The sequence below is a fragment of the Pelodiscus sinensis genome, chromosome 8, assembly GCF_049634645.1.
Source record: "Pelodiscus sinensis isolate JC-2024 chromosome 8, ASM4963464v1, whole genome shotgun sequence".
Lineage (NCBI taxonomy): Eukaryota > Metazoa > Chordata > Testudines > Trionychidae > Pelodiscus > Pelodiscus sinensis.
In genome coordinates, this window is record NC_134718.1 from 53,282,862 (window position 1) to 53,307,342 (window position 24,481).

At 43.7% G+C, this 24,481-nt stretch overlaps 1 long non-coding RNA gene across 1 annotated transcript; it reads left to right on the forward strand.

The window, feature by feature from the left end:
- The first annotated feature begins 10,097 nt into the window (after positions 1-10,097).
- Positions 10,098-23,294, forward strand: LOC112543561 (uncharacterized). The gene is made up of 3 exons (XR_003086789.2): positions 10,098-10,415; positions 18,476-18,506; positions 22,846-23,294. It is a non-coding gene; the product is annotated as an uncharacterized LOC112543561 (long non-coding RNA).
- Positions 23,295-24,481: the final 1,187 nt, after the last annotated feature.

Here is a 24,481-nt window from a genome sequence, read left to right on the forward strand (position 1 = left end):
CCTCACACATACCTCTACCCAGGTTTTAATCATGGTGTATGTGACCCATGATGGAAACTACATAATAAAGCAATTCAATAGTATAGTTAAGTGTAGGCATAACCAAAAAAAACAAACAAACAAAAAAAAAGGAAATTGACATAAAGGAATGTCACAATGTGTGTATGTGATTATATCAATAGTGGTAAGAACATGAGGAAATAGTTCAGAAAAGGGTTTAGAATGGTAAGCTGTGTGAAGGATTTCCTTAAATTTAGCAGGAATTGGATCTGGAAAAAGTTCATGTTTTCATGGTTAAACACCACCACAACCATTAAGTTAAACGAAGGCTGGTTCTACAACCCTTTGCACAAGGAACTACTATGGATTGCAACATGCAGAAGACTTGTAAGATTGGGTCCAAAAATAACATGTTTTCCTTCTGCAGACCATTTTAATTCATATATTTTATCATTACAAAACCAAAATGTACACATCTTAGAACAATCTGGAAACAAACACATTACCGTGCAAAATAGTGTAGTACAGGCAACTAAAGCACAAACTTTTAGGAAAAGTTGACGTGACTATTAAATACATTTATTTCCACTTTGAATTCACTGAGTTGGAAAGATGCAACAAGAGTTATTTTGACATATTTTTAATCTCTTCATGTCACATCAAAATATATTGGAAGATTTCCAGAAGTAGTAATTTCCTTAGCACATGTTGAAATAATAATAATAATAATAATAATGATGATGATGATTTTATTTTTAAAGTGCCCCCTACTGAGGTACTGCACATTTTAAAACACAAAACATCATTAAACTAGACAAAAACAGATAAAAGGCCAAGTAAAATCAGATAATTAAAAAAGAATAATTTTGTTTGTTTGTTTCAGAGTAAATAGAACCAGTCTGTCAGCTCTTAAATCAGATTTTCCAATGCTTTGGCCAACAAATTTCACCTCCAAACTCATTCAGAACCAATGTTCATGCCAATCATATGGTATGAGAAGTACCCCACACTGTTCAGTATACTCAAGAGTGTAATCTCGGGGAAAAAGCATTACAAATGCAGAAAGAATGTGTATCTGTGGTTTAGTATTGCAAATGAATATAGTGAAATGAGTCTCTGGTTTGTTATGCTTTTCCCTCAACAATCAAAAGATTCCAGATTTGTTTCTCTAACTCATTTTGCTCTGCTTAAATTTTGACTTAGACTATTTTAAAAAGTAGTTGTGGCTTAGTTTGTCTGTAAATTCTCAAATAGGATTGTAATAAAGATTCCAAGGAAAAAGTGAAGGAAACATGTCTCTTTCCAAAGTGGAATTTAAATGGTTTTAGTTGAACTTACTAAAATATCTTCAGTGATTCCCAGATATTCTCAACTCCCACTGATATTCTGAACAATACATTTGCATATGAGACAATATATGTAAATGTATTCTTGTAGTTATATTAATTTGATATATTAATTTTAAATGACTGATAAGAAGCCCAATCTGTTGGAATGTTTGGTCTTCTGAGACCAGATTCACAAAGGGATTTAGGCATCTTAACAATCAATTTTAGGTGCTACTGTGATCCACAAATCTCTGCCTTAATCAGTACATGCCTAAACTCACTTGCCACCTATATTTTTATTGTAAAAGGTCCCTTAACATTGATGTTTCTGCCTTTGGGTATGTGAATGCTGCCTTTAGGAATTTAGCTGCCCAAACCTTAGAAAATAGTTGCTCTTCTGCCTATGTTGCTTCATCTGATAGGTGTGCTCAGTGGATGCCTAATTCCACAGTAAGGCTACGTCTACACTGGCGGGTTGTTGTGCCAGAAGTATGCAAATGAGCAGGGCTTGCCAACCCACGGTGAGCCCTGCTCACCAGCCGTGCTGTCCAGCGATCTGCACATGCGCAGATCGTTCTGCGCATGCGCAAATTGCCTGAACCCAGCTCTTCCGGGTTGCAATCTACTCGCAGTAGATTGTATTATTTGTTGAGCCCTGCAAATGAGGCTAAGCGTGGAATATTGCCGAGACTCATTTGCATACCTAATGAGCCACCATTTTACGGAAGAGGCTCTTGCACTAGAAGGAGCTGTCTACACTGCCCTTTCTTGGCAAGAAAAACCCTCTTGCACAATGCTGTTATTCCTGAAAATAATCAGCATAGCGACATTGCACAAGAGGGTTTTTCTTGCGCAAGAAAGGGCAGTGTAGACAGCTCCTTCTAGCGCACGAGCTTCTTCTGCAAAAATAGCAGTTCATTAGGTATGCAAATGAGGCTCAGCAATATTCCACGCTTAGTCTCATTTGCACATCTCTGGCACAAGATTGCGCCAAGGTAGACATAGCCTAAGTGGAGGGAAAGGAAAGGAAAACCTCATAGCCTCTAACCCACTGTTTAGGCTACTCACTTGGGGTATGTCTACACTACCCTGCTAGTTCGAACTAGCGGGGTAATGTATGCATACCGAACTTGCTAATGAAGCCCGGGATTTGAATTTCCCGGGCTTCATTAGCATAAAGCCGGCGCCGCCATTTTTAAAAGCCGGCTAGTGCGAACCCCTTGCCGCGCGGCTACACGCGGCACGGGCTAGATAGCTTGAACTACGTAGCCATTCCGAACTATCTGTACACCTCGTATCACGAGGCGTAGAGATAGTTCAGAATAGCTAGCTAGTTCGAACTATCTAGCCCGTGCTGCGTATAGCCGCGCGACACGGGGTTCGCACTAGCCAGCTTTTAAAAATGGCGGCGCCAGCTTTATGCTAATGAAGCCCGGGAAATTCAAATCCCGGGCTTCATTAGCAAGTTCGGTATGCATACATTACCCGCTAGTTCGAACTAGCGGGGTAGTGTAGACATACCCTTGGGAAGTAGGAGATGCCAATTCATTTCCCCTTCTGCCAGATGTGGACAAGGTGAATGTCTTAACCACTAAGCTATAGAGCAAATCACTCTCTCCAGACCAGTTATTCATTAATTAAAGTGAAACAACTTTAACAAGAGAATGAGAAGACAGGGGTAAATGTAATTTGACTTTCTTACAAGTACTATTCTATAGCAACCCCCCAGGGGGATCCTCAGGGCAGGAGGTTGGGGAGGGGTTGTGGTACAAAAGTACCTATAAGAAATTTAAGTGTGGGGTGGAGTGCAGGGGGTTCAAGGCAGAAGGTTGAGGGTGGTGTGTGTGTGTGTGTGTGTGTGTGTGTGTGTGTGTGTGTGTGTGTGTGTGTGTGTGTGTAAAAGGATGGGGGGGGGGGAAATTGGGGGACAGAAGGGGATTTATACCAGGACGCTGCTTGCTCTTCTCCTTTCTGTCACTGTCAGGGAGCAAGAGGAAAGTGCATAGCTCCTCTGCTCCCTGCCCTCCCCAGCCAGAGTGAGAGGAATGAAGCAAACTGTTCAATTTCCCTTCACTCCCTGACTGTGACAGGAAAGGAAAGGAAAGCAGTGTCCTGGTATGAATTTGGGTGCCATGGCGCCTGTGGGGGCATTTGTGTGCGCCCGACAAGTGCTCAGGGCTGGCCTGGCCCCAGGCGCGCGGCGCTTGGAGGGGGCGCTGGCCCCGGGCGCGTGGCGCTTGTGTGGGGGGGAAGCGCCGGCCCCGGGCGTGCAGCGCTTGGAGGGGGGAGCGTCGGCCCCGGGCACGCGGCTATGGGGGGACCCCGCCCACGGGCATATGGCTATGGTGGGGGCCCCGCCCCCGGGTGCGCAAGTGTCCCTGCCCTCTGGCGCCCGGCGGGTGAACGGCCACGCCCTCTGGCACCCAGCAACCTCAAATGGTTGGGGACCACTGCTCTATAATGTGAGAGCCTTGCAATTGGGGCAGTCCCAGATCAATGGGGGGGCATGCCCGCCAGCCAACACCTTTAACTTGCTTGGCTGCCTGCTGCTTAGTGTAGCAGCCTGCAGGGGAGCCCCAGGAGCTGGGCTGGGAGCTCACTATGCCTCCTGCAGCCAAGCTCCCCAGTTGGCCAGCTCCTTTTTGCCGGAACAGCACATGGGCGTGCACCAGCTTACTTTGACCTCTGTAAGAAACCCATCTGGTACTTTTCCACAGACCAGTGACTAGAGCACTCTCCTCTGAAATAGGAAATTTGCTGTTCAAATACTTTCTCATCAGGCTGTGGGAGGAACTGAACTAAGATGTTCTGGATAAATGTAACATGGATGCGGAGTTTTTTTGTTATAAATGAAATTCTAGTAATATAGCTTGTTCCCAGTACAAGACACCTTTACACAGGTATAATTGTATCCACATTACAGTTTGTATTGGTATAACTTTATTAGTGTAAAATAGCTCTCTCATATCCCTAACTAACTGACATAGTCATACCAGTGCAAGATCTGTCAAGCCTGGGACCAAGTTAGACTAGTTAATATTAGTTTGGTCATCTCAGAATTCCTAATAGAAGTTGAACCCTTGGAGAAAATATTTGTATGTTTGCATCCAAGCTATCTGTGAACCTTCTCTTATTTCCTGACACGCCCTCTCTGCTGAATTGCCCAGGATGCACTAGCTGGCAAACTCTGGGAAACCATTTTACTGTGGAGAAAGAAAAGACTACATAAATCTCCCTCATCTCATGTTTTTTGGTTTTGTTTTTTATGTCTGCCTTCTCAACAGAGTGTTAATAGAGTGAGATCTCTAATGCTTTATCTCTAGAACATCTAATTAAAGGGAAATCTATTCATCAAGAAAGTAATCCTGCATGACCTTAATTTGGCTTGTGTGTGTGGATTAACCATAAAATATACTCTGTTTATTATTCACCCAGGTAACTGTGTAATGTTTATGATAAGTCAGCAGAGGTTGTCAACTCTATTTTTCCTCTGATGACTGTTTTCTAAATTTCTTATATCTGAATGATAATATATTTGCAAATGAAATGTCTAGCTTATATTTTAAAAGTTTTTGAATATGCTAAGCAGTGCCAGTTCAAATTAGAAAATATTGAGGAATATTTTTTATTTGGGGGAGAATTCTATTCCAACACAAAGGAGCCCCAAGTTCCTAGATTCCACTTAAGTTCATAGGGAGAAATCAACATCTGTGGAAGAAGTGCAATCAGATGGGTCAGTTTATTTCAGCTTGACATGTAGCCCCCTTTCTCTTCTGCTATGGGAGACATATTGTTAAATGAAATGGAAAGCTTTTAAGGGAACCCTTTACTAAAAGTTTGGCAGCACATAATAGCTGCAGAAGTCTCCTGCATCCTTCTAAGCAATGCATTTCTGCTCCACACTTCCTGCCTTATCTTGTAAAATAAGAGAAATATTAGGAATATGCTTTTCTCCTGCTATGAGATTTCTAGAATCGTAAAAATTCATCTAATTTCCATGAAGCATTTTAGAGACATTATTTACTCCAGACTCACAATATCCCTATGATGAAGTAGATAAGTAGTAGATTCCCATTTTACTGATGCATTAGCAGAAGACTAAGGACAACTTATCTGAGGTCACTTAGGGTGTGTCTACACAGCAAAGTTATTTCGGAATAATGGCCGTTATTCTGAATTCACTTTGTGAGCGTCTACACAGCAATTCCACTATTTCAAAATAACAGACGGCTTATTCCAGCTTCTGTAAACCTCATTCTATGAAGAATAATGCCTATTCCAAAATAGATATTTCGCAGGGAAAAGCTGCTTTTTCCAAATAGGGGGCCTCCAGCCCTTCCCAGGATGCTCTGCTGGCCATTCTGTCCACAAACTCACTTGGCCCCTAAAATGAGCCAGTCTGCTGCTCCTACCCAGTGTTCCACTGCTGCCAGGGAGCAGTCAGATAGCTCCCAGGAGCCTGCTAATGGTCACAAAAGACGCATGCCTTCCTCGTCTGATGCGAAGATTCTGGACCTTATTGAGCTTTGGGGTGACAGGAACAACCTCCAGGATCTCTGCACCAGATGAAGGAATGCGGACATCTATGGCCAGATGGCTGACAGCCTGGCCAACAACAGGCACATCCATACCCAAGAGCAGGTGCAGATGAAGGTGAAAGAGTTCTGCCAGGCATATGCCAAGGACAGAGAGGGCAACGCTTGCTCTGGGGCAGACCCCACACCTGTTCTTATTTCAAGGATTTGGACTGCATCCTGGGGCATGGGACAGTCCCCCTGGTTATAGACTCTGGGTTTGAGACACCTGTCGTCATCCTCACAGGGGTGAGGGGAAAGAGATGAGGAGGTGGAGGAGGAGCAGGAGCAGGAGCAGGAGCAGGAGCCAGATGAGGCCGGCATCAACACCCAGCTGACCCAGGAGCCAGAACCCCTCCCTGTGGACATGTTCCAGGCATCATCTGAATCTGGGGAAGGAACATCATGTGAGTGGCATCACTTTCCTTTCACACAGGGGGTGGAGAGGATGGGTAGCGGGGGGTAGCTGGGCACTCCTCATTTGGCCCTTGCTGCCTGGGGATCACGCAGCAGCCTGTGCACATGGGAGCATGTGTTGTGCCGCTCCTGGCCACATAGCCCCAGGAGGGTGCCACAGAGGACCCTTGTGCTATTGGCCACATGGTGTCTGGAGAGGCCTGCCATACTCCTGACCTCGGGGTGGGACTCCCTTCTGGGCGGGACACCCTTCTTCCACAAGCCAGCTCTAGAAGAAGGCTGGGGAAATACACACGCACACATACACACTCAGCAGTCCTGCACACAGCACATGAGCATGTCCACACTCTTGGGGCAGCACCCACTCCCGGGGACATCTGGGCTCACTGGCCATAGCGCACATGGCCTTGCTCCAAGCACATCTCCTTTGATTATGCTGAGAATTGTTGCTCTTGGCTCACAGATGAGGACAAGGCTTCAGGCACAGTGTCCTCTGGGATGACTGACCATCTCTCTCTATTCTCCACATTCAGACCAGCGTCGAGAAGGGGGACAGTCAACACCACCCGGGACAGCCTCCTGGACCCGAGGCATCCGCAGGTGGCACCGACCCATGGATGAGTTCCAGAGGCAGCATCTGGCAGCTTTCCAATCCCTGGAGCAGACCATCGACCGCAGGCTCTAGGAGGATATCCAGCTGCGTCATGAGACCTGGCTGGTGCAGGGCCTCTCCCTGTGCATGGATGTGCACTCCCTCATAGTGAGCGTGATGCCTGCTCCTGCTCCCACTCCTGCTGTTGCTCCTTCTCCCACTCCCACTCCCACTTCTCCCTCAACATCTTCCCCATCCTCGTGGACGACGAGGCCCCTGCACCTACGGCAGTGGGATCAACAGAGCCAGGCGCCACTCCCAGCCTCAGCCCTGAGTCTCTCTTCACCCCTCTTCCCCCTTCCAGATCCCTCCTCCAAGGTTTCCATCTCCCCCCCCCTCAACTTTTCCCTCTCTCCTCCCCTCTCTCAGGTTCTTTCTCCAGTTTCTCCCCAGTGTCTTTGACCCCAACCAAAAAAATACAGAGTTTTTAGTTTTTCAAAAACAACGTGTCGTTTATTTTATCACTAGGAAAAGGGAGAAGGGAGGGGCTACTGGAGGAAAGACAGTGAGGGATGAAGCAGAAGCCCCTAGTGGGGCAGACCACGAGAGAGTGTCACTGGTCCCCCGGGGAAAAGCTCTCCCTCAGGGCCTCAGGATGCACACGGCCCCCTGATGGGCCTGCTGGATGGCAGAAGCATGTGGCTGTTCATAGGCCCTGTCAATGTGGTTAGCCGCCACTCCCTACCCTGGCAGGAATGCCTCCCCCTTCCTCTCACACAGAAGCTATGTCTAGACTACATGGCTCTGTCAACAGAGCCATGTAAAATAGTTTATTCAGCATAGGCAAAGAAGCGGGGATTTAAATAATCCCTGCTTTGTTAAAATAAACATGGCTGCCGTGCTGTGCCGATGATCAGCTGATCCGGCACAGCGGGGCAGTCTAGACGTGCCGCAGTCGACAAGGGAAGCCTCTGTCGACCGCTCCGGTAAACCTCGATGGAGCCATGTAGTCTAGACATAGCCACATTGTGCTATATACAACATGCAGCCACCACATGGTGACCTCCCCAAGGTCCAGATGGGTGAGGAGGCATCTGAAGCACACCTTCAAATGGCTGAAGGCACCCTCTACGATCATGCGGGCACTGCTGAGCCTGGCATTGTACCGTTCATAAGAGGGGTTGAGATGGCTGGTGTATGGCTTCATGAGCCAAGGCTGGAGGGGATAGGCTGCATCCCCCACCAGGCAGACAGGCATCTCCACATCCCCCAACCCTGATGGTGCGGTCAGGGAAGAAAGTTCCAGCGTGCAGCTTATGGAACATTCCAGAGTTCCTAAATACACGTGTGCCGTGTGCCTTCCCTGATCACCTGACATATATGTTGGTGAACTGGCCCTGGTGGTCAGTCATGGTCTGCAGGACCACTGAAAAATATCTCTTGTGGCTGTTGTAAAGAGATGCTAGGTAGTTGGGGGACCAGATGGGAGGGGGCTTGCACCACTCCCACCCGCCCTTTCCCATTCCTGCAGTCCACCCCCTCTCCTGGGACAATAGCCCAAGAATACCATACCTGCATGATCAGGGCCCTGACAGTAGATTTCCCCATGCTGAACTTGTTCCCCATGGATCGGTAGCTGTCCGGCATGGAGAGCTTCCAGAGGGCTATGGCGACGCACTTCAAGTGAGTGTTCTGTTGCCTGAGAGCAGGGGCGGGCCACTCACAGAACTCCATGAAGGTGTCTTTCCTCATTCTAAAGTTCTGAAGCCATTGCTGGTCTCCCCACTGCTCCAAAAGAATCCGGTCCCACCAGTCTGCACTGGTGTTCAGATGCCAGAGGTGGCAGGGCCCACTGTCCAGGGGAGGGTGGACAGGATCCAGCTGCAGGAGCCGCACCCACAGAGATCCAAGGAGGGTCTCCCAGAAGGGCTGGGGATTGGGTTACTGCAGAGCCTGGGAGTCTGCATGCAAAAAGTGCTGTATAACTTTCAGCAAAAGCTGCAAGAACTGAGGACTGCTTGGAGGCAGCTCCAGCCCCATAGCAGAGAGTGCTGTGGTGTCCAAAAGCAGGGCAACCAGAGCACAAAGAAGGTGTGTCCAGACTACATGGCTCCGTCGATGGAGCCATGTAAAGTAGTTTACTCGACATAGTCAATGAAGCAGGGATTTAAATAACACCGCTTCATTAAAATAAAAATGGCCGTTGCGCTGGGCCGACAATCAGCTGATCTGGCACAGTGCGGCAGTCTAGACGCAGATCGGTTGACAAGGGAAGCCTTTGTTGACCGCTCCTGTAAGCCTCATAACAAATTTCAGTATCCCTTTTAATGTTCTTTAAAAATAAGAGGCAGTTTCTACACGTGGAAACTTGCTAATTCCTTAGGGTAAAGTAAATTCTGTTTAAGTTTTTTATTTAAAAAATATCAGAAATAACAGTCTGTATTAAAGGCCCAGATTGACAAACAATAACTGCTACAGAGCACAGGGCCTGCTACTGTGAGCAGTCCAGCTAGGAGTGCCAGCCACTTGCCCAGATATTTTCAATATCATCCTTTTTTAAGGTCAGAGTGCTGAGAAATCTCTAAAGATGCCTGTCAGCTATCCAGTTTTATGGGCTGAGGATCATCCCAGATGACCTCATTGTTTGTACTGCAAAGGTGGCAACTCTATGTTCAATATTAGTAAATGTTTGGAGGATTGGATTCTATAACAATTTCATGACATTTTTACCTCAAAAGGCATTTTAAGCATGCATTAATGCCCGTGTACACAGAGCTTCTCATCTTATTGGATAATTAATCAGTGGCACTTTGGCAGTGCCTTTTTTCATGCTGTGCTTCCTTTTAGATGGTAGTCAGATGGTGTATGGCTGTATCAATTTATCAGGAAAGTCAAAAGACAATAAAGTTTAATTTCCTGATTCTCCTGGGATACAGTGGGTCTTTTTAACAATGATTCTCCAGTGAAGGAGAAATTAAAAAACAGCATGATCAACATATTACATAATATTTCATGGGTAGGGTAAAGTACCAGGTTTAAAGACTAATCATTAACAAGACTGTAGTATTACTGAGCAGAACCTTTTGTCAAAAGTGTCTAAAGCCAGTAACAAAAGTAGAATTAGACAAAGCATCATATTCATTGTACAATTCTTATGGGGCCAGTCTATATATGTAGATTTAATTTTCTGCCTTACTTAGCTAACTGTTGTTTGAAACTAAATTTCTAAGAACTAATATACATTTCTTGTTTGGTTATCTTAAAATATGTTGTAGCTGGTAAAAGTTACATAACATAAGAGGGCAAATAGCTGTGCATACCACAGTTCTAAGTAGTAAGGAAAGTGCTTGATTTGGATCTCACACCAGTTGTATGTTAATGTAACTCTATTTTTGTGAATGGAGTTAGTCCAGGTTTCATTGGTGTAAATCCAGACCAGAATCAGGTCATAGGAATGCAAGTAAATTGATTCAGACATGGAATAAGAGACTTACAGACTTTAAGGTGTTTTTAAATTTACTTTTCATTATGTTACACAGTTCAAAATATTTGTCTTGATATAGCTCTGTAACTTGGACCCATCTACTTACCTGAATCAGAATGAGAAAATCGTATAAAGAAAATTATTTTAACAGATTTAGCTATGAATTTAGTTCTAATTCAACATTCACTTATGTTTTTATCTCCAAGTTTTGTATGTGTGCTAACCATGGGAATGAATGGGATCATGTGTGTAATGATTTTTGGAGAAAGCAATGGACAGTAAATCCTATTTCAGTGTTTGCTTGATTTTTTGTTTTGCATATTGGTTAAAGGTGCTGCAGTGTGCCTTATATTACAAATTAGAGCCTTTCTAAAGTATCTAAATTCCCTATTTTAAGTCAAAGGTTAAGTAAATATATGTGAAATTTGGAATTCTTACTAAGCATTATTTTCCTTTTCACAAACAAGCAAGAAAACTAGAGAGGCTTCTTTGCTTTAATTCTGGTTTTGTACTTTTTTATTAAAAAACAGTTTATGCATATTTGTCAGCTATATGATCCCCTCTAACAGAGAAATGTGCAGTAGGGACTCACATACTATGAAGGTAGGTTTTCATATTAGCATCTAAGCATTGATCCTGCACCTTGGCCCATCTGAGAAGACACTCCCATTACTGAAGTGAATTGGGCTCCACATGTCCTATCCATTCCAATTCAATTACAGAATGAGGCTCTTTGTTAGCTGGGTAACTCCATGAGGGTGTATCTACACTGCAGCACTAGCTCAAAATAAGCTACACAATTTGAGTTATGCAAATTGCATACCTTATTTTGAGCTTATTTCAAGATAGTCTGTTTTGAAATTTGATGCTGTCTACAATAGGCCACTATTCCGACAAGTCCCTTAATCCTCATGGAATGAGATTTACTGGGATGTTGGAATATTGTGCCTGTCATGTTGATTACATTTTGAAATAACAGGCGCGCTGTCAAGATGAGGAAAATGCTATTTCAGGATACTGGATGTATCTGAGGAAATAAGCCCCCTCCCCCCCTCCAGAAAAAAAGAAAAGAAGAAGAAAAGAGGATCAAAAGAATAAGGTGAACCGTGCCAAGATCTCAGGTAATTAAGTCCCTCAGGTGGAAGGGAGTTTTAGGGAAGTAAAGACAGTAAGAGCCACAAAGCCTCCTACCTTGAGGAGTCAAAAAATCTACACAGAAGGCAAACCCCAGTTCTCAGATATGAAGCATCTGTGTAAGAACTAGGGTCCTTGCTGTTCTATTGGCTCTGCCTTTCCTGTCCTGATAGTATAACTCTATATTGGCCGATTCCCTAGCCAGCTGTGTAGAGTTAGTGCAGCATTAATTCCTGAGCAGATATCTAAGTGGGTATTCATGGGGTGTAATGCAGCAGACTGGCATTCTACCCCTTTCCTGCCAATGGCTCCACCTGAAAGTACCACAAAAGAGAGATCCTGCTGAGATATGGCAAGGAGACACCCACTTCCTCCTTTGCCACCAGCATCAGGGTCACCCTCCATGGTGGAGAGGCTGATGATATTCTACCTCATTGCCTCATGATATAATCTAGCACTATCAAATTCTACTAAAAGCTAGTTGTTTCTACTGCTGAGCTAAATCACAGTCTCTGCAGCTGAATTATCCAGTTTATTTTTCATCTTGTTCTTACATTTCAAAATGTCTAGACTCTGATCTCATTGCCAAAGTATAAAGATTTAGGGCCAGATCCCAAGAGTATTTAGGCTCCTAATTTCCATTGATTTCAACAGTTCCAAACTCATTCACCATTATGTGGTCTATGTGCTTGTAATTACAATGTGAAAGAATTTGTCACAACTACTGGTGTTCTCCACAATATTCTACCCCTATATCAAGCTTATCTTAACATATTTGCTCTTCATAAAAAGTACAAAGAATGTAAAAAAATGTACTTGTGAAAACCTTTGCTAATGAAAACTTCCATCATGTTTTCCTAAACAGCTTCACTCCAGAGCTAACATGCTGATATAATATAAAAATTCAATAACTTGTAAAACCAGCTATATTTTACTATTTCCCCCTGTAGGTTTTTTTGCAATATGTTTCTAGAAATATTTTATGCACTCTGACACAAAACAATATCTACAGCAGTAATAATAAATTAGATGCAGTGGGAATTTAAGCTTGTTCTTGTGTTCAAGATGATATAGTGGAAATCATTATAATGAAGAAAAAGTCATTATTATTCAGCATTTTATATTAAACATGCCCCCAAATTATCATGAGTATACAACAGAATGTTTCTAAGGCTTTGTTACAGCCATGGTCTAGTAAAATCCATGTGAATAGCCCCATATTTGCATAATGGAGATTTCTAAGAATACAAACCTTTCATATTTTAAGCTCTGACAAGCCTTGCTCTTTCTCTACATATCTGTCATAGTTTTATCATGAATCAAAAATACCCCAGAATCTCTAACTTGCATAATCAAGCTCTTTCTGATTCCAGTATGTAAATATACTACATATTGATGATTTTTTTTGAAGTCTCAAGTTGTTTTGTTCTCTTTTCTCTCAGCAGTCCCTAAGCCTTTTAATTTTAATATTTCATGCACTGCTGCACAAACAATATAAACATAAGATCATGTGTCAAATAACAAGCTAAAATATATTTGTTAGATGGTTCACTTAATAGATTTTTTTTGTGACTAACTTTAAAGACAGGCTATGTGTTCCGAAAGGCCAATAACAAATAGATCACAAAGGCCCAAATCCTGCAACTGGCAAAGAGATTGCTGCACTTATGTGCATACTATCAACTGGAGGATCAAGGCCACACTGGGGCTCTAGGCTCCCAATACCAGCAGTTGGTTGATCATTTGATCATCAACTGCATGCATGGTGCTAATCACAAATGCCTGTTAAATTGTAAGATAATGAAGCTAATACTCAACCAGGAAGACACAGTTTGGTCCTTGATACATCCAAATAAGTGAACTTACGTTCATTAGTTGCCTAAGCAGGGGCAATGTTCAAATGGGATATGGATTAATTATTCTACAAAGGTCAAGAGATGGTTTTCCATTACATAAAGTAAAAAATAAATCAGATTAATTATTATTGCAATATATCATAGGATTAAACTCTCTTAAATGGGATTCTCTAGTCTGGTAACATCCATGGTCCGGCATGGATGTTGCAGGACCAGAGAGTCCCGGTGGAGTGCCAGCAGCACTGATCCCTACGGGGCTGGCAGGGAAGTGAGCTGCCTGTAGCGAGCTGATGGTAAGGCCACCGAGCATGTGGTAGCGGGGCTACCCAGTGGGGCTGAGAGCCACGGTAGCTTGGTGGGGCAGGGAGCTGCGGCACGTGTGGCTGCCCTGTGGGACCCAAAGCCCCAGCACGCAGCTGCCGTGCAGGTCCTAGAGCCCCAGTGTGGCACATACGGCTGCCCTGTGGGTTCCAGAGCCCCCGCAGGTGGGCACGGCTGCAGGATGGGTCCTGGAGCCATGGCAGCAATGGCTGCCCAGTGGGGTCAGCAGGGCCAGCAGGAGGTGGGGAACCAGCTGGGAGGGCCAGGGGTCCACAAATGACTTCCCCGGTCTGGCAAAATCCCTCATCCAGAACCGGTCAGGTCCCCAGGGTGCCGTCCCAGGGAGGTCCAACCTGTCCTGTATTACGTATTCTTAGACTGCCCACAATTCACACACAATATGCTATTGGTACTACAGAAGACATATTATTGGTTTCCTAGAACACACCCCCTTTTTATTCTAGTGTATCTTTCCAGCCATCATGGTGCCTCTGAAAAAGAAACAAAACAAAGTAAACCCTAAAAATCAACGTTGTAATAGTTCATATTAGCAGCAGATGATTTCATACCCAATGGTAATAATTATGCTTGCTGGGTGAGAGAGAAATCACTCCCCAGGCCTGATATGGGCCTTTGTATACAAATGCATGGTTTAGGTGTGAAATACAAAGGTGATAATGGGAGGGGGAATATATGGCACAGCTACCCTTATTGCTCAAAAGGCAAAAAACTGAGGTCTGATCCTTCAGAGTGCCAAGTATCCATAACCCAAAGGTGAGTCTGTTACAGGTCCTCCTCTGGACTTGGACAGCAAAGGACATGAGCCTCTTACATAGGATGACCATCCATCCCATTTTTAACTGGACAGTCCCATATTTTGGCCCTCTTACAGCTGTCCTGACTTTTTTTTTTAAGGGTGAATTGTTCCGTATGTTCAGCTGCAGCGCTCCCCTTTCTGATCAGTCATCATCAGCCTAGCCACAGCAGCCTCCTGTTTGTGACTGGCAGGTGAATGCGACAGGTGGTGGCCAGCAGGTGGTGCTCTCAAGCAGGGTTCAGAGGCCGGTAGGAAGAGAGGCAGCCTGTATGTGATAGAAGGGTAAGAGTATTGGGTTGAGTGAGGGGTGTGTGCCAGCCCTTTCCCCGGCACCCACTGTGGGGCTTGAAATCTTGATCCCTGGTGGTCCCTCCCATACTGAATTCCCAGCACCTTGAGCTGAAGCCCTGTGGGGCACTCTCTGAATTTCCAGTACCACATAGGCTGAAAACCTGATCCTCAGCACACCTCTCCCCCCTGGGCAGCAGCCCCAATCCCTCACATGCCCCCTACCACAAGGGCTGAAGCCACAAGCCCTGGCAACCCTGCAGGGCTGAAAATAGGAGCTGAGGGGCTGAAGTCCCTATCCCCCCATGAACAAAGCTGAATATGGGAGTGCCAGGACTGAATCCTGTATTCCCATTGCTCCCTATGCAGCAGAAGCCCCTGAGCCCTTGGCAGAACTGGGCAGCACTGGGGATGTTTGCACCCCTCCCCAGTAAACTTCAGTGCAAGTGCAGGGCAGCCCCAGGGACAGACTCACTATTCCTCTCTTCCCATCCCCTGGCCAGTTTGGAGGCAGGAAGCTGGAGCCGGGCAGGGTGGAACAGATGTTCTTCTGGCTGGTGCCATGGCTCAGGCAGTAGTGCTGTTCCCTCCTCTCCTGCCACTGATGCTGGTGCAAGAGATTGAAACTGCCTCTCAGCAACCAGCCCCCTTTACTCACACAGATGAAAAGAGCTGCAGGGGTGAGGGGCCTGGCTCCATGTCTGGCAGAGCCCTCAAGGAACAGGAGAACCACAAAGCCCTCCTGGCACACAGCCTGTAGATACTCCTTCTATGCACCCTGAGGTACCCTCCCGAGCTGCACACAGTCCTGAGCTTCTCCAGGACATCACACCCCCTGGTTACCTCCTCCCTGCCCCCTGAGCTAACCCTGGGCCACAGACAGTCCCTAGTGCTCCCTCTGATGGGGTAAACACAAATATTATTACGTTTTCTTTTCTACAATGTGAAATATCTGACAAGCAGTGAGGATTATTTCTGTATCAATTGATTGAGAACCATTCTCTTAGGATACATCTACACAGAAGCAGAATAACTAATGTTATTCTGAAATAACATAGTGCACATCTATACTACAAGCCTTTATTTTGAAATAATGTCGCACTGGAGGACTTTTTACTCCTACTCACAGTAATCCTCATTTCATGAGGAGTAAGAGAAGTCGAAGGAAGAGTGTTCTTCCTTTGACTTCCTGCGGTATAGACAGCGCCAAAGGCCAAATTAAGCTATTTCAGCTTAATCTATGCAATTGATGTGGCTGGAGTTGTGTAGCTTAATTAGACTTTAGTCCTGCTGTGTAGACATTCTCTTAGTGAAAAAGTTTGTTGGGCTGTGTGCAGAGAATACCAGTACAAATTCTGGTGGTGCTAAACATGCTGGGAAAAACAACATATGGTGAAAACTGCAAGTCAAAGTAAGGGAAGAATCTTTGGTTTTGGTTGTGGTGCTCACATTGCTCATAACTGCTGCAAACAACAGCTGTCAGTCTTCCAGTTGTTTTGGAGTCCTTTAATGTGAAAGTTTATGAATACTTTCACATTTACACCATTCCTGTTGAAGAACTGAAAGACTTCTCCCAATTTGTTGATCTTGAGAATTTTAAATTGATAGAGAATGGCAGCACACGATTTCTTTCCCTTGGACCAGTGCTAGACAGAATATTGTTGATTTTTGATGGGCACAAGGCATATTTTCTCTGTCAAAACACATGCCCAGCACTGTTCAAGAAAGTCTTCAGTGACCCTTGCACAAAACTGGGGCTTCCTTTGGCCAGTAAGCTAGCAGCCACCTTGCCAAAGATTTTAGAGGCTATCGAGAGAAATGACTCATAGGTGACAAAAGTTGCACTGCACATTCATACCCTTCAAAATAGTTTAGCATGAGGCTCCGATTTGTCACACACACAGACCCTGCTGCAGTCTTTGGTTGAGGGTGGGGAAATTAAGGAATAGAAATTTTACAATGCAGTAAAGAATGTTTTTTCAACATCTCTGAAGTACTTGGAACACTGGAAACCTGTCTTTGAGTGCACAGAAAAGCTTGAATGGATCCTGTTGAGAAGCATGCTGGTGTGAGATAATGTACCAAGCAGTCTTGCCTTTGCAACACAACAATTCCCAACCTAAGGTTGATAGATGAGAATCATCTTTTTGATGAACAGACAAATGCAAAACCAATAATATCCTGTCACATGTTCCCCACAGTGTCTCCTGGGGTAGTACAGGCCAGACCATGGTTCCTAGCACTCCTGGTGTCTCTAGCATGGGGGGGCAGGGCCAAGCAATGGTTTCCAGTGCCCAGGCAGGTCTGGGAGTACAGGGCCAGGACCAGGTCAGGATTCCCAGTTTCCCTGGCCTCTCCTCCTGCAGGAATCAGGACCAGGCTGGTGTATCTGGCCACCCCAGTGTTCCCTGGTGTGGGAGCTGGGGCAGAACTGTATGGCCTTGGTTGTGGTACAAGGGCTGAGGGTCAGGGACTAAGGGTTTGGAGCAATAGGGCCATTTTCCCAGTCCATTGCCCAGGAAGATGGTGAGCTCCAGCCCCAGCCGTCCACTGTCTTGCTGGTGTGGCTGTCCCCAGGGATCACTCCACAGTATATCTCTCCGCCAATCACCCCCCCCCCCTTTCATGTTGTGGAAAACAAACACATTGTAGGCACATCCCCTTTTCCTGGCACAACCAAACTATGACCTTGCTTTAACTTAGGAGAGGAGAAGCTGCATACCAAATCTGGTGGTCCCAGCTCTTACCGTTTAGGAGGAGTTCTTGAACAAACAGACTCACAGACAGACACATGTTAAAAAAATATATATAGACAATAGTGCAATATGTCTTTTTAATGGGGGCTCAGTCAACTTAATGCAAGTTTGAACATTTAAACTGCATAGTTCTGATTGATTGCCATTGAACTCACTTCAATCAGAGCATTTTTACCAGGTGTCCCATGTTTGGCATAGGACAATATGGTCACCCTACTATGCTTACAGCTCCACTTAGCCTGTTGGTTTTTAGTTCAAGCTGTAGCAACTGATACTTTTAGATACTTTTAAAGAACTGATACTTTTAGAGGTTGCTGGTTTAGTCTCTGCTCTGTCAGCTAAGATAGTGACTTTCATGCAACCTTAATTCCCATTGAAAGATTGGGCATTTAAGGAATGAAAACTGACAGCACTAATTCAACAGGTGATGAACACACTTAATACATGAAAAATGCCAAAGAGAAGGTGTTGGCTTTAAAATTCACTCTGTTCAGGCTAATGTTTATGACCCTTGAAAATTCAGGTTTGCAAAGAATGAAGCTGCTTGCATTAGAGGTCCACTACATAGGTTAGAACCTCTGCTATTCTTATTACAATCATATGGGTTTCCACCAGAATTTGGCCCTCCCATGTTTCTGTGTATGCAGCTTCTGCAGCGCCTCCCCCACTGTCTTCCCATATCTAATACTGTCATTGAGGTTCGTATTAACTCTCATCACTGTAAGACACGTCATAAAAATCTTATATGAATGTTATAGGGTCTGGATCGTTCAATGGTTTGATAATAGGATATGGAGTCCTTTTCACCTTTCCAGCACTGGTGGGGATCCAAAAGCCATTATCCTGTTCAATAGTGCAGGTACAAGCTATGATTTATGTTCCTTATGTATTTATTACTTGTGTTACAGAGTCTAAAATCAGGATCAAGGAGACATTGTGGTAAGTCAGCATCAATATAGTGTCAAAATGAGTCACTAATAACCTCTACCCATAATCCTAGTTTTTACATACACTTCAGATGTTTTGTGTGTATTTACTACAAAGGCAAAGATCACACTCATGCAGCAATTAAAGTAGAGGAGGGGGAAGTCTCACAAGTCAGGGAGAGAAACGGGGAGTTTCTGATTAGCACAAATTTAAATTAATGGAGATTGCCTATCTCCTAGAATGGACAAGGTCATGGAGTCCAGTCTCCTGCTTTCACAGCAAGACCAAGTACCATCCCTGACAAATATTTGCCTCAAGTGGCCTCTGCAAGGATTGAACTCACAATGCTGGCTTTAGTAGGCCAATGCTCCAACCACTAAGCTATACCTCCCCCCGGGAAAGGCAAATGCACTTTCTACCACTGGCACTTAGATTAATTCCTTTTCTGCTGTTTTAGCCAATTCTCCTCCCTTCATCACACAGCTGTTGGGTAGGGGTGGTGTGTGCCTGTTGGTTGTTTCATTGGGATCTTTCAGACTATAGCTTGACTAAATGTTCAGAACTGTCCCAGATTGTGTAGCACACTAAGACAAAGAATATATTTAGTACAATTAAGTTAGGTGCTCTCATAATATTGTGCTCTGTGTATGTGTGTAGGCTGCTGGCCTGTGACCCACCCTAGTCCAGGAAGGACTTGAGGCCATGTCCATTGTCTGTCCAAGCCTTTCCTTCATGCCCTTTCAAGTCAAGTTATTTTCCTGCCCAAAGCAGGCTGCAGCAATTTTTTCTCCTTACATCCTTCCCTCCCATCCAATATCAGCAACCTTGTTGGGTGTAAGTGTCCTCTTCCACTGAGCTCTCAGCCCTTTTTAAGAATCAGATGACCCTTTCAAAGCTGGATCTGGTAATTTAGGAGGACAGTCCACCCTGTTATAAAGCTTCATGCAGTATTTGCTATGCAAGCCTTTTAATTATATTTTTTCCTGTGCACATCTAGGCTACGTCTAGACTACATCCCTTTTTCGGAAAAGGGATGTAAATTAGACGTATCGTAATTGCTAATGAAGCGGGGATTTAAATCTCCCCCGCTTCATTAGCATAAAAATGGCTGCCGCTTTTTTTTGGCACGGAGTTTTGCCGGAGAAAAACGCCAGTCTAGATGCCGATCTTTCGAAAAATAAAGCCTTTTCCGAAAGATCCCTTATCCCTTATTTCAAGAGATTTAAATCCCCGCTTCATTAGCAATTGCGATACGTCTAATTTACATCCCTTTTCCGAAAAAGGGATGTAGTCTAGACGTAGCCCTAATGTATACTGTAGTTAAAGAAAACTGATTCAGTTGTTAGCAGTTTTACTGAGGATGCATTATGAGAGTGTCAGATCAAGATCAAAGTATATTGGCAGAAGAGTGTAAAAGCTTATGACCTGAGTCTGGCCAGAGGCCTGAGTCTGATCTCTCACTCTGATGTAAATCAAGAATAGGTCCACTACAATCCAAAATATGGCTCAGATTAATGCTGTGAATTTCAGTAATTTGAATCACAATTTTTTTAAAAAATGGGCTGGAACAGAGTAAATCTAATTAATAACCACTGTTCATACAGACTTCAAAATGCATAAATTGCAGAAATACATACTAAGTACACAGATACATGAGAAATGATATTATCAGGGAGCAAAGGAGATAAGATTAAAACATTCTATGAACGTCAAGTTTAAATAAACAGAAGGAAGAATAAAGTTCACTAGCGGAAAAGATAGTCTGCTATTAAATTACACTTTATATTTATTTATAATTATTAATTTCCAAATACGTGTGCCAAAATACAAGATTCATCATAATACAGGAAGTCCCCAATTTACAAATGGGTTGTGTTCCAAAAGTTCATTTGTAAGTTGATTGTTTGGAACTCAGAAAGTATTTTCCCATAGAAAGAATAATGTTATAATAGTAGTTAAGTTCCCATGCTAGCCCACTAAAGACTATTTAACCAATAATGCAGCTGAAATACTGCATATTTGCAATGAAAAATATTAGAAATAGTTTTTGTATTTAACCTTGAAGGCTAGTGCTTGAGGAAAGGCAGGTTTAATTAGAGGAGAATGAGAAGATAGGTGGAGATTCTGAAGGGGATTTCTGGGCATCCCCCGGTTGCTACCCCTTCCTCTATGGGCTCTGCGCTGGCTCCTGAGGCCAGTCACATCCCCTAGCCACCCCCCTCTTTGGCCTGCACCCAGCTGCCACTCACCAACATGCATCAAGAGATGTGAGTGTGGATTGGAAGACTCCAAAGGATCAGGAGTAGCTGTGCAGTTGGAAAAAAGAAAGGTTTCCCCTTCAAAGTGCCGCTTCTCTCCAGACTGACTACATGACTGCCCCCTGCTCCTCCAGCACTTGTACTGTTAGCCACTATCTGTGGCTCTTGCCTTCTCCATGAGGCTGTAGGTGAGCTTTTATTTGTATGTGAGGATGTTGGTAAGTCGGATGTTTGTAACTTGGGGAGTGCCTGTACACAAAAAATAAAGTTTAGTATAAAGGAAGGGGAGAGAAAGGAACATGCCAATCTTCAGGCTTTACATTAATCACGGGCCTCTAAAAAGTCACAATTTCTTTGAATTTTGAGGGCATTCTCTTTCTGCAGAATGCCAGTCATTCCCTCGCTGCAAGGTCAGCCATATCACGGAACCAGACATCAGTGTTTGGTGGGAAATGACTTTTCCATTTTCACAGGATTAATTTTTGTGTGTGGCCAAGACTGCATATTGGAACCACACTGCCTTGTGACCAGGCAATCTCCAAATATATCCAAGAATGAAACTTAAAGAGGAGGGCTCCAATTTAGCATTCAATATCAGATTGGTTTTTTCTGCCTGCTTCATACCAGAAATTATTGATACAGGGGCACTCAGAAACCTTAAGCAAGGTAGCACCAAGAGAGTTATATTTCCAACAGCCACTAGCATTTATGAAGTCTATGACCATTATCCTATGTGGGCATAAGTATATTTAAAGTATCTTTAGGTGAATAAGCCTTAGTCTCAGGTTTAATGTTTAAAAAAACCTTAATCATATATACAGTTGTACTCCATTGGGTAAAAGATTCTTGTGTATCCCCCAAATTTCTATTCCAAGCAACTCTCAAATTATCAGTCTTTGGCTGATTTTTTTGGGCAATAAAGTCATAGGAGAATACTGCTGGTCAAGGATGCTCCTCCAAAATTGTAAAAGTTCTGGAGGTTCCAGAGCTCCCAATGCAGCCAATCCAAATAAATTAGCAACTAATGACTTGTCTACACTAGACCAGTTAGGTCATCTTAAGGTATGCCACTCTAGCTACACAAAATGAATAGCTGGAGTCAGCTTATCTAAAACTGATCTGCCGCTGCATCCGCATTGCAGAAGGCTGATGGGAGCACACACTCCCGTTGGCTTCCCTTGCAGAAGGAGGAGTACCAGTTGCCAATTTGGGGCTTGCCCCAGTGTTCAATTGTCTGGTCGATCTTCTCTCTAGTGTGGACATGTTCTCAGTGCTTTAACAGGAGATATTTCCATGCTCTGGAGCGGGGCAGGCCAGACTGTTCCAGAAGATCTACAGATGGTTTAAATGTATCATTGTCACTTAGTTGATATAGTGTCCATCCAAAGTTTTGACTCCAATTTTAAGGACAGGGCTGCTTCTGCATGGAAGAATGCATGGAAGCAGATCTTCAGCCATGTTTGACCAATACTGTCTCATAAATGTTATTGTGAGAGCTTGAGAGCCATCAAATCTATAATAATTTAATCCTACAGTTCCTGAAATGAGAAGAGAGTATACAAATTCTGATTTACTCTGAACCCAAGGTGGGCTACATGTGATCCACAGCTAGTTGAATAAATTTGATGTCCCCAAGGAAACCTCACATTTGCTAGTCAAATTATAAGCCATTCCAAAAGTATAGCATTGCCTTTTGTGGCTCCATGTGATTCTTCTAATCACTGCAATTACCATCTCATGAGATCAATACCCTCTGAACTGATGTATTAATAACGTGAAAAGTTTAAGTCTGATATTGGTATTATACCATAAAACTATACATTTGGCAGTTACCATAGATTAGAAAACACAGTTCCAGACAGATTATTTTGGTTTATCATAAGATTCAAAGTGTGTATACATGTGTATGTAGTGTGTGCAGCTCAGAGACAAATCATTCCTATTGTTCTCCACCACATGTCTACACATCATAATTCTAAAGAGGTAAATTGCTTCCCTGGAATACATTAAAATGCCAATGCAAGTTCCTGCTTTTCAGAAGATGAAGAGGTTACAAGAGAAACTGATGCATTATTTATATGTCTGTCCGTCAGAGCGAAGAGAGAAGAACCCTGATGATGATGGGTCACCTTATTGTAGAAAAGAGACTGCAGCTACAGGACTCTTGGCTGGGCAGCTTTGTCTCTCATGTCACTGCTGCTGCTCCACTCTCTGATAGGGAAGTTGGAAACCAAAGGAAATCCCCAGCCAGGCATTACCATCTCCTACTGCTTCCACTCCAGATCTTTCTGGAGGGTTTGTCTTCATCCTCACTACCCAGAAGGAAGTGGGGAGTACTGGTGAAAGACAGAAGAAGGGGAACTATATTCTCCTTGGATTTAATCCCTTGCTGCATATTGCAGGATTAAATTAAATCCAAAACCTTTTCCCCTACAATTTGGTAGTTACTGTACATTGCTGCTAGAATTTAAATGATGCCTTGAAATGAGCCATAATATGCTTTCTTCAACATTACTTGTTATAGCACACACCAGTATATACAATTAAAAATGTATACTCTTCTCCTCAGGCTTGGTGGTTGTTTCTTAATTTTACAGTCCAGCTTTCTAAAAAGCCCTCCGGCTGATGAATCATTGCTATGAATTAAAATGCCTGATTGTGACCACATGTGCCAAATCACAGCAGGAGGTGGGTTTTTTAATAGGGCGTTCCCAAAAATTTGGTTTACGTTTTAACAAGCAAAATAATTCTCTACAGATACTAGCTTCTCTGTGCACATTTTTGAAGCCCTACATTGAGTGAATTATTTTCAAGCCTTCACAAAAAAAAATCCTCCTCACAGCTGGCAAACTCAGACACACCATGAATGGAATGGAGACTGATCTAACCTTAGGATAGAACTCTGAAAGGTCTTTCCCATAAATCACATTGGGGCAGCAAGGGGAAAGTTCTATTGCTGTCACTTATACTGTGCTGTATCTGTTCCATGGGCTGGGAAAGGAGGCTGGAGTTGTCATGTTTATAGCAGGAGTCTTAGGAGGACTCGTGGATTTTATTTTCTATTCCTCTACTGACTTGCGGTAATCTTGGATAGGTCACAATCTCTGTGCATCAGTTCCCCATTTGTAAAATGGGATAGTGTTACTTTTCCTTTTTGAAGAAGTACCCGCACTTTCATGTTTACATAAGCCCAAACAACAGAGTAAGGGGGGGGGGGGGAATCAAATAACTTCCCCAGAGTTACCATCAGACCTATTTGTTTTTGGCAGGGAAGGAAGATGTGGTTATCATTTGATATTTTATTATTACTCATGGGAGCTGCTCAGATACAGTGAGTAAGAACAGAGAGTGCAGGGGGGATGGTGACAGTGATTAATGTTTTTAAAGCACTTTGAAATCTTTGGCTGAAAAGATCTAAGTGCACAGTATTAATCATAAGCAAAGGATTTCTGTTTTCAGGACTATCAGTCTGGCACCTTCTATGACCATTACATTAAAGAGAAGAAAACAAGAGAACTATCCCACAGCCTGGTAAGATCAAAGACCATTGCAGAGTACTACAACCAGGGTGATCTTTTCTTCCAGGCAAGGGGGTTGTGAATTCCAGCATAAAGCCCCTCATGGGACTCCAGTGAAGCACACTCATTGGGTTTCTCTCTTAATATCACATATTGTCTATGTAGTTAAACCACTAAAATAATGCTTTGTAATTCTGTAATACTTTGTATG